Here is a 15,209-nt window from a genome sequence, read left to right as displayed (position 1 = left end):
GATAATTTTACATGTTTTTGATGAGATATTATATAACAAAACATTTCCTGACCAAAATATAATATTTCACACAAAAATATTATAGTTATTTCAAAAATATGAATTTTAATATTCAGGATCATAATTTAATAAAAACTGCACAAAGTGAATGAAAATGGGTTCTAAAGTCATAATTAATTAAAATCGAACCAACAGCACAATATTGGGCAAAGCCTTCTACGTGCTGTCAAGAATGAGTTTCTTAACCGCTGAAAACGCGATTCCGCAAGTCTCAGGCTTCTAGGACGAAGAGAAAGCAGTTTTTCGTTTTTGTACAAGCAGCATGCCCATGATAATTTTACCCATGATAATTTTACATGTACATATATATCGAGTTTTTAAATTTTTTTGTGAAAAATATGAGTTCATATTCATAAGCATCATTTAATTACGAACCGTTGAAAGTGCAAAAACGTCAAATGACAAATCAATTTTTTTTATTTATAGTGAAAAATATGAGTTTTCATATTCATTAGCATCAATTAACTAAAAATCATTAGAAGTGCACAAAATCTACGCAAAACGTGATGACAATGGTTTAAAAAGTTTTTTTAATACCAAATTGTTTTTATTAAAATATTACATTTCATTTTCATAACCATTATTTAATTTAAAAAAGTAACTTTTTCATAAAAATATGAATTATTGTAAAAATTTACATTTTCATATTGATAAGCATAATTTAACTAAAACTTTAAAAGTGCAAAAAATTTACACAAAACGTAATGACCAAACAATGGTTTGAAAAACCATTGGGCCCTTGAGCAAGGTCCTTAACCCTCTATGCTCCGGGGGTCCCTTACGAGGGAAATATCAAGGTCCGTGACGTCGGAGTGACGTGGGGCCGCCTTCCCGTGGGCTCACCACCTGCAGGAGGGACCGTAAGGGACGGTGCTGTGAGTATTGGGCAGCAGTCGAAGGCGGGGGCCTGCTTAGACTGCTGCCCCCGCGACCCGAATTACGGATAAGCGGGAGAAAATGAATGAATGAATGAATGGTTTGAAAAAACTTTCTTTTGTATTGTTTTTATTAAAATATTAAATTTTACACTTATAACCAAAATAAGTGCAATCAATGAACGAAAAAGTTTTCATGATATATCATGTTTTGACATAAAAATGACTTTTCTATTATATATATGAAATAAATAGGTGTGTGACTTTTTATATTCATTAGAATCATTTCATGAAAACTGTAAAAAAAAAAAAAAGAGTGCAAACATTAAATGAAAAACATATGACAAATCGTTTTTACAAGTTATTGTGAAATTTTGACTTTTCATATTCATAAGAATTATTAACTAAAAACCTTTGAAAGTGCAAATATTCACTGCAAAATGTGATGACAAACAATGGTTTGAAAAAAAATCTGACTTTCTTTTATAAAAAAGTTTTTTAAATGTCTATATTAAAATATTACATTTTATACTCATAATTTTCACCTTTATTTGCATGAACCTGGTGGTACGGCTGCAGGGATTCTAGCCCAGGAACATGGTGACAGATTTTGCCCAGATTTCTTTCCAAATCTTTAGACAACATAGCACAATGGTTGCCCTCATGCATGCGTGCAGTGGCTGCTGATGGTCTGTGCTGGTCAGTGCTGTCACATCCTTTGAATCTGTACACCTCACATCGGGTAACAGCTATTTTACATAACCTCAACACAAAAGATATGACAGCACGACGTAGATCTGGTTATGAAATCACGCTCTTGGCAACAGAAAACGTAATTATTAAGCCTTCTTCTCAGCCGCATTCAGCTGTAGTAACGCTGCGTGATCTGCTAGACTTGCTAGACTCTGCTAGACTTATATTTTTGACGACGCACAGGATTGCCTTAAACACATTGAACAAGAGACCTCTTGTAAGCCCGATCTTTTAGATATGGCCCTGGAAGAGGCGGATTGCCTATATATAGAGCAGGGGTCACCAGCCTTTCTGAAACTGAAAGCTACTTCTTGGGTAATATTATTGTGAAGGGCTACCAGTTTGATAGACACAGTTTTCATTTTGATCTGAAATAACAAATTTGCTCAATCTACCTTTAATGATATGTTATTATTAATAATTAATGATATTTATCTATGTGAAGACACTGATCATGGTATTGATTTCTCATAAGTATCAACAATGATTTAACAAAGTAGGAAACAGCTATTTTTAGAAAAGACCCGCAGGCTACTCATGTGGTCCTTGCGGGCTACATTTACATTTACATTTACATTTACATTTACATTTGCGGTATTTAGCAGACGCTCTTATCCAGAGCAACGTACAAAAGTGCTTTGAGTCTCTAGTAATGAATAAATCTACACTGGTATGCAAGATTACAAACTTAATATAAATATACAAGCTTGGAAGTGCTAATTTAAGTATTGCAGGACGAGGTAGGTCTTCAGTCGTTGCTTGAAGATAGTCAGGGACTCTGCTGTACGGACATCTAGGGGAAATGTACCTACCTCTCATTTTGAGAGAAGGAGTTAGCAGTCGAGCAGTACTGGAGGATCAATTTTGGCCTTGTAGGCAAGCATCAGTGTTTTGAATCTGATACGTGCAGCTACTGGAAGCCAGTGAAGGGAGCGCAGCAGTGGGGTGGTGTGGGAGAACTTGGGCTGATTGAACACAAGTCATGGAGCTGCGTTTTGGATCATTTGCAGTGGACGAATAGCGTTCTGGGGAAGACCTGCCAGCAGAGAGTTGCAGTAGTCAAGTCTTGAAATGACAAGAGACTGAACAAGCACCTGGGCAGCCTGTGTGGACAGAAATGGTCGAATTCTTCGGATGTTACCAAGTGACACTATGTTGGTGACCCCTGAACTAGATAGATTGTGTTCAAAACCCTCTGATGTGTATTTATGTGGATACGCGGTTGTAAGTTTACCTGATGAAATAGTTGAAGCTAAACCATTACCATACACATCTGCACAAGCTGCAGAGTTGGTCGCACTTACAAGAGCATGGCAGTTGTCTGAAGGTAAAGTAGTGACTATATACACTGATTCTAAGTATGCTTATGATGTTGTGAATGATTTTGCCGAAACATGGAAGCAAAGACACTTTTAAGCAGCTGATGGAAAGCCCATAGCACGTTTTAACCTCATAGGTCCCCTATGAGGTTAAAACGTGCTATGGGATTTCCATCAGCTGCTTAAAAGTGTCTTTGCTTCCATGTTTCGGAAGCAAAGCATGGAACACCAAAACATCAAACTCTTAAATGTTGTTCATCTTCCTGCCAAAGTGGCCTTTTAAAGGACATGCCGGAGGTGATTCAGAGGAAATTTAAAATAATAAAACCAAAATAATGGTAGTTGTGATAAGATTATGAGAGGTTTATTGGAAAATAGTATTGTAGAATAAACCGGTGCAGTTTTGCAGAGTGTGCAAAATTTTAACAACAACGAGCGGATTAGCTAGGCTAGAAACCGCAGGGTATTTTTGTCTGGTGTATAAAGGTTACCTAAGCGAGGAACAGCATAGCATGTGCATCTTGTATATCTTCTTCTTCTTCTTCTTCTTTCGGCTGCTCCCATTAGGGGTTGCCACAGCGGCTCATCCGTCTCCATACCACCCTGTCTTCTACATCTACCTCTTTCACACCAACTACCTGCATGTCTTCCCTCACCACAACCATAAAGCTCCTCCTTGGCTTTCCACTTTTCCTCCTACCTGGTGGCTCCATCCTCAGCATTCTTCTACCAATATAATTCATGTCCCCCCTCTGCACATGTCCAAACCATCTCAATCTCGCCTCCCTCATCTTGTCACCAAAACATCCTACATGGGTTGTCCCTCTAATGAACTAATTTCTAATCTTGTCCATCCTTGTCACTCCCAATGAAAACCTTAACAACTTTAGTTCTGCTACCTCCAGCTCCGCCCTCCTGTCTTTTACTCAATGCCACTGTCTCTAATCCATACAACACCTCACCACAGTCATATAAACTTTCCCTTTCATTTTTGCAGATACCCTACTACACAAATCACTCTTGTCACTCTTCTTCACCCACTCCACCCTGCATGAACTCTTTTCTTTACACTGTTGACGCCAGGTACCTGAATTCCTCCACCTTCTCCACCTCTTCTCCCTGTAACCGCACCACTCCACTGCCCTCCCTCTCATTTACGCACATGTACTCTGTCTTACTCCTACTGACTTTCATTCCCCTTCTCTCCAGCGCATATCTCCACCTCTCCAGGCTCTTCTCAACCTGCTCACTACTCTCACCACAAATCACAATAATCCGCAAACATCCTAGTCCAGGGAGACTCCTATCTGACCTCATCCGTCAACCAGTCCATCACCACTGCAAACAGGAAAGGGCTCAGGGGCGATCCTTGATGCAGTCCAACCTTCACCCTGAACCAGTATGTTGTTCCTACTGCACACTTCACTGCTGTCACACTGTCCTCATACATGTCCTGCACCACCCTCACATACTTCTCTGACACACCTGAGTTCGTCATACAATACCACAACTCCTCTCCTGGCACTCTGTCGTACGCTTTCTCTAAATCCACATTGCAATTCCTTCTGTCCTTCTCTATACTTCTTCATCAACATCCTCAAAGCAAATAAGGCATCTGTGGTGCTCTTCCTCGGCATGAAACCATACTGTTGCTCACAGATGGTCACCTCTTTTCTCAGCCTGGCTTCCACTACTCTTTCCCATAACTTCATGGTGTGACTGATCAACTTAATTCCCCTGTAGTTACTGCAGGTCTGCACATCTCCCTTATTCTTCAAGATCGGTACCAGCACTCTCCTTCTCCATTCCTCAGGCATCCTCCTACCTTCCAGAATCTTGTTAAACAATCTGGTTAAAAACTCCACTTCCATCTCTCCTAAACATCTTCATGCTTCTACAGGTATGTCATCTGGTCCAAACGACTTTTCACTCTTCATCCTCTTAATCGCTGCTCTCACTTCCTCCTTACTAATCCTATCCACATCCTGCTTCACCAACTCCACATCATCCAACCTTCTCTCTCTCTGATTTTCCTCATTCATCAGCTGCTCAAAATACTCCCGGCACCTTCTCAACACACTCTCCTCACTAGTCAACACATTTCCATCTTCATCCTTTATTGCTCTAACTTGCAGTACATCCTTCCCAGCTCAGTCCCTCTGCCTGGCCAATCGGTTAAAATCCTTTTCTTCTCCCCTAGTGTCCAACCTCTCATACAGCTGCTCATATGCCTTTTCCTTGGCTTTCGCCACATTCCTCTTTACCTGCTGCCGCATCTCCTTGTACTCCTGCCTACTTTTCTCGTCACTCTGTCGATCCCACTTCTGTTTTGCCAACCTCTTTCTCCTTATGCTCTCCTGCACTTCCTCATTCCACCACCACATCTCTTTGTCTTCCTTTCCATTTCCAGATGTCACACCAAGTACTATTCTAGCTCCTGCAGTTGTTACCCAATCATCCAACACCTCTTCACCACCACCGAGCCCCTGTCTGACCTCTTCCCTAAACCTCACCACTCTTCCTCCTTCAGTTTCCACCATCTTATTCTTCTTTCAGTCCTCACTCGCCTCCTCTTCTTCTTCACCTCCAAAACCATCCTACAGACCACCATCAGATGCTCTCTAACTACACTGTCCCCCACAACACCTTACAGTCTCCAATCTTCTTCAGGTTGCATCTCCTGCATAAAACATAGTCCACCTGTGTGCACCTTCCTCCACTCTTATAGGTCACCCTATGATCATCCTTCTTCCTAAAATACGTATTCACCACTGCCATTTCCATCCTTTTAGTAAAATCTACCACCATCTGCCCTTCTACATTCCTCTCCTTAAAACCATACCTACCCATCACCTCCTCATCACCTCTGTTCCCTTCACCTACATATGCCCATTAAAGTCTGCCCCAATCACCAGTCTTTCTTATCTAGGTACACCATCTACCACTTCATCTAATTCACTCCAGAATCTTTCCTTCTCCTCTATCTCACAGCCAACTTGTGGAGCATAGGCACTGATGACAGTTATCATCATCCCTTCAACTTCCAGCTTCACGTTCATCACCCTATCAGAAACTCTCTTCACCTCCACTACACTCTTACTGTACTCTTCCTTCAGAATCACCCCTACACCATCTCTCTTTTCATCCACACCATGATAGAACAGTTTAAACCCACCTCCAATGTTCCTGGCCTTACTCCCTTTCCACTTGGTCTCCTGAACACACAACATATCTACCTTTCTCCTCTCCATCATATCAGCTATCTCTCTCCCTTTACCAGTCATAGTACCAACCCAAACCTCTACTCTTCTACACTTCTCCTTTTCCTGCTGTCTCTGTAGATGTCTTCCTCCTCTTCTTCTCTTTCTTCAGCTAACAGTAGTCTAATTTCCACCGGTACCCTGTTGGCTAACGATACCTGTGGCGGTTGTTTTTAACCCGGGCCTCAACCGATCCGGTATGAAATTCTTATTTGTGATCCGCATATTCGATTTGCCACGTTTTATGCCGGATGCCCTTTCTAATGCAACCCTCCCCATTCATCCGAAGTTGGGAACCGGCACTAAGGGTGCATTGGCTTGTGCATCCCTAATGGCTGGGTTTGCATCTTGTATATGAGGGTTCACAGTGCTTAGGGTAAGGACAGCATAATAAAATAAAAATAATCAAAAACAATATCATTAAAGCTTCTTAACATATAACATTGCTTATATTAGTTTAAATCCAAGCTTAATACATTTAACCATTACTCAGCATTAATATAGTATAATACTCAGCTCCGCAGAGAACTCGGTGTATGAAGAGAGTTCATAAAGATCAAATAATCATGCTTAAAGAGGCAAAATTAGTTAAAGATATACACAAAAGCGCAGCATACATTATATTATCACCATCCTTAAACGTGCATAGAATCAAAGTAGAATCTTAAGTAGGAGGAAAATAAATCTATCTATCTATCTATCTATCTATCTATCTATCTATCTATCTATCTATCTATCTATCTATCTATCTATCTATCTATCTATCTATCTATCTATCTATCTATCTATCTATCTATCTAATGTACAAAATCTTTAAAAAAGAGAAGAGCAAGGAAGAATTAGGCACAGAACTTACACATTGTCAATTGATGAAAAACAAGTGGTATGAGATGTTCAATAACCAAGACACACAAAAATACAGGAAGCGCTAAGGAAGCTTGTAGTTAAGATATAGGCACGATTTGATTTAGAAAAAGTTCAGGACAGGAAACTCGTTCGTAAAGATGCATTTAGAGAAAATAGGAATAGTTTGCACGAATAAAAAATTGTAGAAATAGCACAAACTAAGATGAATACTGGAAAAATCAATTAAATTAATACAAAGCTAAGGATACAGAAAATTAAATCTATTGTACTAAGGGAGAATTAAGGGATTAGGCAGTATATGAAAAGACAAAGGAATTTTTGCAATGAAGGAAAAAAACAACACAAAAAGATGTGAAAATTGCGGGGGAGGATTAGTTGTTTTGTGGTAAAATGCATGATCAGGGGATTTTTTACAAGAAGGAAAGTTCAACATCAGATGTTTACGGTACATATAAATTAGAAATGTATGGAAGTGAATGAGACCTACTGGAAATGGGTGATATTTTATCAAGAAAAGGTATAAACTTACCAGAAAATACGTAAGCAAAAGGTGGGATATGCAAAAACTTGCAAAAATATTGGTGTATGTAAAGTAGTAAGGAGGAGAAATTAGAGAATAATATGTACATTTAAGTAAATTTGGGGGATAAAAAGTTAAGGATTTGCTACGTGAATTCGCACTTGTCCGTGATAACCGACGGGGAGTAAGGAGAACTCGGGTAGTCTTGCTGTTAAGAGTAGGCAAGACAACCTTCCGGGTTCTGGAAGATTCTTCATTTGGTCTGTCTGTTAAAACTTTGGTATTTTTAGTCTTATTGGTAACTAATTAGTAATTGCTTGAAACTGATTCGAACGTAGAGCCATTTAATTAATGTGTCCATGTGACTGATGTTAATTTTCATGAATGTATATTTACAATGTAAATATATGCATTTCACAAAAAATACTCAGCAGTATTTGATGAGTTAATTTATGCACCTCTCTATGTGAACAATAAATTTCAAATGTTGGACTCTGGATCCATGGCTTGTACTTTTAGTGAAGCAGTAGAGAGCAGAATGCTCAGAGATAATTTGTTCCCGAAGCCCACACCATTGACACAAGAAATAATGTTAGTGGGATGTGGAGGTAAAGCAACCAATCGGAAATGCATATACAAAGTCGAGCTTAAAGTATATGGCGTGAGATGCTTGGTACCAATCTTGGTCGTGCCAATATTTTTGTGAGCAATATAATTTTTTGTTCAGGTAATGTTTTGTTAAATCATATGTCATCATAAACATGTAAAATTATCATGCGCGACTGCATGCTGCTTGTACAAAAACGCTTGGTTCGAAAAAGCGCTTTCTCTTCGTCCTAGAAGCCTGAGACTTGCGGAATCGCGTTTTCAGCGGTTAAGAAACTCATTCTTGACAGCACGTAGAAGGCTTTGCCCAATATTGTGCTGTTGGTTCGATTTTAATTAATTATGACTTTAGAACCCATTTTCATTCACTTTGTGCAGTTTTTATTAAATTATGATCCTGAATATTAAAATTCATATTTTTGAAATAACTATAATATTTTTGTGTGAAATATTATATTTTGGTCAGGAAATGCTTTGTGAAATAATATCTCATCAAAAACATGTAAAATTATCATGGGCAAATGCATGCTGCTTGTACAAAAACGCTTGGTTCGAAAAACCGCTTTCTCTTCGTCCTAGAATCCTGAGACTTGCGGAATCGCGTTTTCAGAGGTTAAGAAACTCATTCTTGACAGCACGTAGAAGGCTTTGCCAAATATGTGCTGTTGTTTCGATTTTAATGAATTATGACTTTATAACCAATTTTCATTCACTTTTTGCACTTTAATACAATTTTTTATGAATATTGAATATGAAAATTCATTTTTTTTCAATAACTAATATTTTAGTGATAAATATTATATTTTGGTTAGGAAATGCTTTGTGGAATAATATCTCATCAAAAACATGTAAAATTATCATGGGCAAATGCATGCTGCTTGTACAAAAACGCTTGGTTCGAAAAACCGCTTTCTCTTCGTCCTAGAAGCCTGAGACTTGCGGAATCGCGTTTTCAGCGGTTAAGAAACTCATTCTTGACAGCACGTAGAAGGCTTTGCCAAATATGTGCTGTTGGTTCGATTTTAATGAATTATGACTTTATAACCCAGTTTCATTCACTTTTTGCAGTTATCCACAGTTTTTATGAAATTATGATTATGAATATGCAAATTAAATTTTTTTAAATAAATAATATTTTTGTGAGCAATATCATTTTTTGTTCAGGAAATGTTTTGTTAAATCATATGTCATCATAAACATGTAAAATTATCATGCGCGACTGCATGCTGCTTGTACAAAAACGCTTGGTTCGAAAAACCGCTTTCTCTTCGTCCTAGAAGCCTGAGACTTGCGGAATCGCGTTTTCAGAGGTTAATAAACTCATTCTTGACAGCACGTAGAAGGCTTTGCCCAATATTGTGCTGTTGGTTCGATTTTAATTAATTATGACTTTAGAACCCATTTTCATTCACTTTGTGCAGTTTTTATTAAATTATGATCCTGAATATTAAAATTCATATTTTTGAAATAACTATAATATTTTTGTGTGAAATATTATATTTTGGTCAGGAAATGTTTTGTTATATAATATCTCATCAAAAACATGTAAAATTATCATGGGCAAATGCATGTTGCTTGTACAAAAACGCTTGGTTCGAAAAACCGCTTTCTCGTCGTCCTAGAAGCCTGAGACTTGCGGAATCGCGTTTTCAGCGGTTAAGAAACTCATTCTTGACAGCACGTAGAAGGCTTTGCCCAATATTGTGCTGTTGGTTCGATTTTAATTAATTATGACTTTAGAACCCATTTTCATTCACTTTGTGCAGTTTTTATTAAATTATGATCCTGAATATTAAAATTCATATTTTTGAAATAACTATAATATTTTTGTGTGAAATATTATATTTTGGTCAGGAAATGTTTTGTTATATAATATCTAATCAAAAACATGTAAAATTATCATGGGCAAATGCATGCTGCTTGTACAAAAACGCTTGGTTCGAAAAACCGCTTTCTCTTCGTCCTAGAAGCCTGAGACTTGCGGAATCGCGTTTTCAGAGGTAAAGAAACTCATTCTTGACAGCACGTAGAAGGCTTTGCCAAATATGTGCTGTTGTTTCGATTTTAATGAATTATGACTTTATAACCAATTTTCATTCACTTTTTGCACTTTAATACAATTTTTTATGAATATTGAATATGAAAATTCATTTTTTTTCAATAACTAATATTTTAGTGATAAATATTATATTTTGGTTAGGAAATGCTTTGTGGAAAAATATCTCATCAAAAACATGTAAAATTATCATGGGCAAATGCATGCTGCTTGTACAAAAACGCTTGGTTCGAAAAACCGCTTTCTCTTCGTCCTAGAAGCCTGAGACTTGCGGAATCGCGTTTTCAGCGGTTAAGAAACTCATTCTTGACAGCACGTAGAAGGCTTTGCCAAATATGTGCTGTTGTTTCGATTTTAATGAATTATGACTTTATAACCAATTTTCATTCACTTTTTGCACGTTAATACAATTTTTTATGAATATTGAATATGAAAATTCATTTTTTTTCAATAACTAATATTTTAGTGATAAATATTATATTTTGGTTAGGAAATGCTTTGTGGAATAATATCTCATCAAAAACATGTAAAATTATCATGGGCAAATGCATGCTGCTTGTACAAAAACGCTTGGTTCGAAAAACCGCTTTCTCTTCGTCCTAGAAGCCTGAGACTTGCGGAATCGCGTTTTCAGCGGTTAAGAAACTCATTCTTGACAGCACGTAGAAGGCTTTGCCAAATATGTGCTGTTGGTTCGATTTTAATGAATTATGACTTTATAACCCAGTTTCATTCACTTTTTGCAGTTATCCACAGTTTTTATGAAATTATGATTATGAATATGCAAATTAATTTTTTTTAAATAAATAATATTTTTGTGAGCAATATCATTTTTTGTTCAGGAAATGTTTTGTTAAATCATATGTCGTCATAAACATGTAAAATTATCATGCGCGACTGCATGCTGCTTGTACAAAAACGCTTGGTTCGAAAAAGCGCTTTCTCTTCGTCCTAGAAGCCTGAGACTTGCGGAATCGCGTTTTCAGCGGTTAAGAAACTCATTCTTGACAGCACGTAGAAGGCTTTGCCCAATATTGTGCTGTTGGTTCGATTTTAATTAATTATGACTTTAGAACCCATTTTCATTCACTTTGTGCAGTTTTTATTAAATTATGATCCTGAATATTAAAATTCATATTTTTGAAATAACTATAATATTTTTGTGTGAAATATTATATTTTGGTCAGGAAATGCTTTGTGAAATAATATCTCATCAAAAACATGTAAAATTATCATGGGCAAATGCATGCTGCTTGTACAAAAAAGCTTGGTTCGAAAAACCGCTTTCTCTTCGTCCTAGAATCCTGAGACTTGCGGAATCGCGTTTTCAGAGGTTAAGAAACTCATTCTTGACAGCACGTAGAAGGCTTTGCCAAATATGTGCTGTTGTTTCGATTTTAATGAATTATGACTTTATAACCAATTTTCATTCACTTTTTGCACTTTAATACAATTTTTTATGAATATTGAATATGAAAATTCATTTTTTTTCAATAACTAATATTTTAGTGATAAATATTATATTTTGGTTGGGAAATGCTTTGTGGAATAATATCTCATCAAAAACATGTAAAATTATCATGGGCAAATGCATGCTGCTTGTACAAAAACGCTTGGTTCGAAAAACCGCTTTCTCTTCGTCCTAGAAGCCTGAGACTTGCGGAATCGCGTTTTCAGAGGTTAAGAAACTCATTCTTGACAGCACGTAGAAGGCTTTGCCAAATATGTGCTGTTGTTTCGATTTTAATGAATTATGACTTTATAACCAATTTTCATTCACTTTTTGCACTTTAATACAATTTTTTATGAATATTGAATATGAAAATTCTTTTTTTTTCAATAACTAATATTTTAGTGATAAATATTATATTTTGGTTAGGAAATGCTTTGTGGAATAATATCTCATCAAAAACATGTAAAATTATCATGGGCAAATGCATGCTGCTTGTACAAAAACGCTTGGTTCGAAAAACCGCTTTCTCTTCGTCCTAGAAGCCTGAGACTTGCGGAATCGCGTTTTCAGCGGTTAAGAAACTCATTCTTGACAGCACGTAGAAGGCTTTGCCAAATATGTGCTGTTGGTTCGATTTTAATGAATTATGACTTTATAACCCAGTTTCATTCACTTTTTGCAGTTATCCACAGTTTTTATGAAATTATGATTATGAATATGCAAATTAATTTTTTTTAAATAAATAATATTTTTGTGAGCAATATCATTTTTTGTTCAGGAAATGTTTTGTTAAATCATATGTCATCATAAACATGTAAAATTATCATACGCGACTGCATGCTGCTTGTACAAAAACGCTTGGTTTGAAAAACCGCTTTCTCTTCGTCCTAGAAGCCTGAGACTTGCGGAATCGCGTTTTCAGAGGTTAATAAACACATTCTTGACAGCACGAAGAAGGCGTTGCCCAATATTGTGCTGTTGGTTCGATTTTAATTAATTATGACTTTAGAACCCATTTTCATTCACTTTGTGCAGTTTTTATTAAATTATGATCCTGAATATTAAAATTCATATTTTTGAAATAACTATAATATTTTTGTGTGAAATATTATATTTTGGTCAGGAAATGTTTTGTTATATAATATCTCATCAAAAACATGTAAAATTATCATGGGCAAATGCATGCTGCTTGTACAAAAACGCTTGGTTCGAAAAACCGCTTTCTCTTCGTCCTAGAAGCCTGAGACTTGCGGAATCGCGTTTACAGCGGTTAAGAAACTCATTCTTGACAGCACGTAGAAGGCTTTGCCCAATATTGTGCTGTTGGTTCGATTTTATTGAATTATGACTTTATAACCCAGTTTCATTCACTTTTTGCAGTTATCCACAGTTTTTATGAAATTATGATTATGAATATGCAAATTAAATTTTTTTAAAGAACTAATATTTTTGTGAGCAATATAATTTTTTGTTCAGGAAATGTTTTGTTAAATCATATGTCATCATAAACATGTAAAATTATCATGCGCGACTGCATGCTGCTTGTACAAAAACGCTTGGTTCGAAAAAGCGCTTTCTCTTCGTCCTAGAAGCCTGAGACTTGCGGAATCGCGTTTTCAGCGGTTAAGAAACTCATTCTTGACAGCACGTAGAAAGCTTTGCCCAATATTGTGCTGTTGGTTCGATTTTAATTAATTATGACTTTAGAACCCATTTTCATTCACTTTGTGCAGTTTTTATTAAATTATGATCCTGAATATTAAAATTCATATTTTTGAAATAACTATAATATTTTTGTGTGAAATATTATATTTTGGTCAGGAAATGCTTTGTGAAATAATATCTCATCAAAAACATGTAAAATTATCATGGGCAAATGCATGCTGCTTGTACAAAAACGCTTGGTTCGAAAAACCGCTTTCTCTTCGTCCTAGAATCCTGAGACTTGCGGAATCGCGTTTTCAGAGGTTAAGAAACTCATTCTTGACAGCACGTAGAAGGCTTTGCCAAATATGTGCTGTTGTTTCGATTTTAATGAATTATGACTTTATAACCAATTTTCATTCACTTTTTGCACTTTAATACAATTTTTTATGAATATTGAATATGAAAATTCATTTTTTTTCAATAACTAATATTTTAGTGATAAATATTATATTTTGGTTAGGAAATGCTTTGTGGAATAATATCTCATCAAAAACATGTAAAATTATCATGGGCAAATGCATGCTGCTTGTACAAAAACGCTTGGTTCGAAAAACCGCTTTCTCTTCGTCCTAGAAGCCTGAGACTTGCGGAATCGCGTTTTCAGCGGTTAAGAAACTCATTCTTGACAGCACGTAGAAGGCTTTGCCAAATATGTGCTGTTGTTTCGATTTTAATGAATTATGACTTTATAACCAATTTTCATTCACTTTTTGCACTTTAATACAATTTTTTATGAATTTTGAATATGAAAATTCATTTTTTTTCAATAACTAATATTTTAGTGATAAATATTATATTTTGGTTAGGAAATGCTTTGTGGAATAATATCTCATCAAAAACATGTAAAATTATCATGGGCAAATGCATGCTGCTTGTACAAAAACGCTTGGTTCGAAAAACCGCTTTCTCTTCGTCCTAGAAGCCTGAGACTTGCGGAATCGCGTTTTCAGCGGTTAAGAAACTCATTCTTGACAGCACGTAGAAGGCTTTGCCAAATATGTGCTGTTGGTTCGATTTTAATGAATTATGACTTTATAACCCAGTTTCATTCACTTTTTGCAGTTATCCACAGTTTTTATGAAATTATGATTATGAATATGCAAATTAATTTTTTTTAAATAAATAATATTTTTGTGAGCAATATCATTTTTTGTTCAGGAAATGTTTTGTGTAAATCATATGTCATCATAAACATGTAAAATTATCATGCGCGACTGCATGCTGCTTGTACAAAAACGCTTGGTTCGAAAAACCGCTTTCTCTTCGTCCTAGAAGCCTGAGACTTGCGGAATCGCGTTTTCAGAGGTTAATAAACTCATTCTTGACAGCACGTAGAAGGCTTTGCCCAATATTGTGCTGTTGGTTCGATTTTAATTAATTATGACTTTAGAACCCATTTTCATTCACTTTGTGCAGTTTTTATTAAATTATGATCCTGAATATTAAAATTCATATTTTTGAAATAACTATAATATTTTTGTGTGAAATATTATATTTTGGTCAGGAAATGTTTTGTTATATAATATCTCATCAAAAACATGTAAAATTATCATGGGCAAATGCATGCTGCTTGTACAAAAACGCTTGGTTCGAAAAACCGCTTTCTCTTCGTCCTAGAAGCCTGAGACTTGCGGAATCGCGTTTTCAGCGGTTAAGAAACTCATTCTTGACAGCACGTAGAAGGCTTTGCCCAATATTGTGCTGTTGGTTCGATTTTAATTAATTATGACTTT

This window comes from Silurus aristotelis (genome assembly GCF_946808225.1).
Source record: "Silurus aristotelis genome assembly, chromosome: 27".
Taxonomy (NCBI): domain Eukaryota; kingdom Metazoa; phylum Chordata; class Actinopteri; order Siluriformes; family Siluridae; genus Silurus; species Silurus aristotelis.
This window is presented reverse-complemented; position numbering follows the sequence as displayed.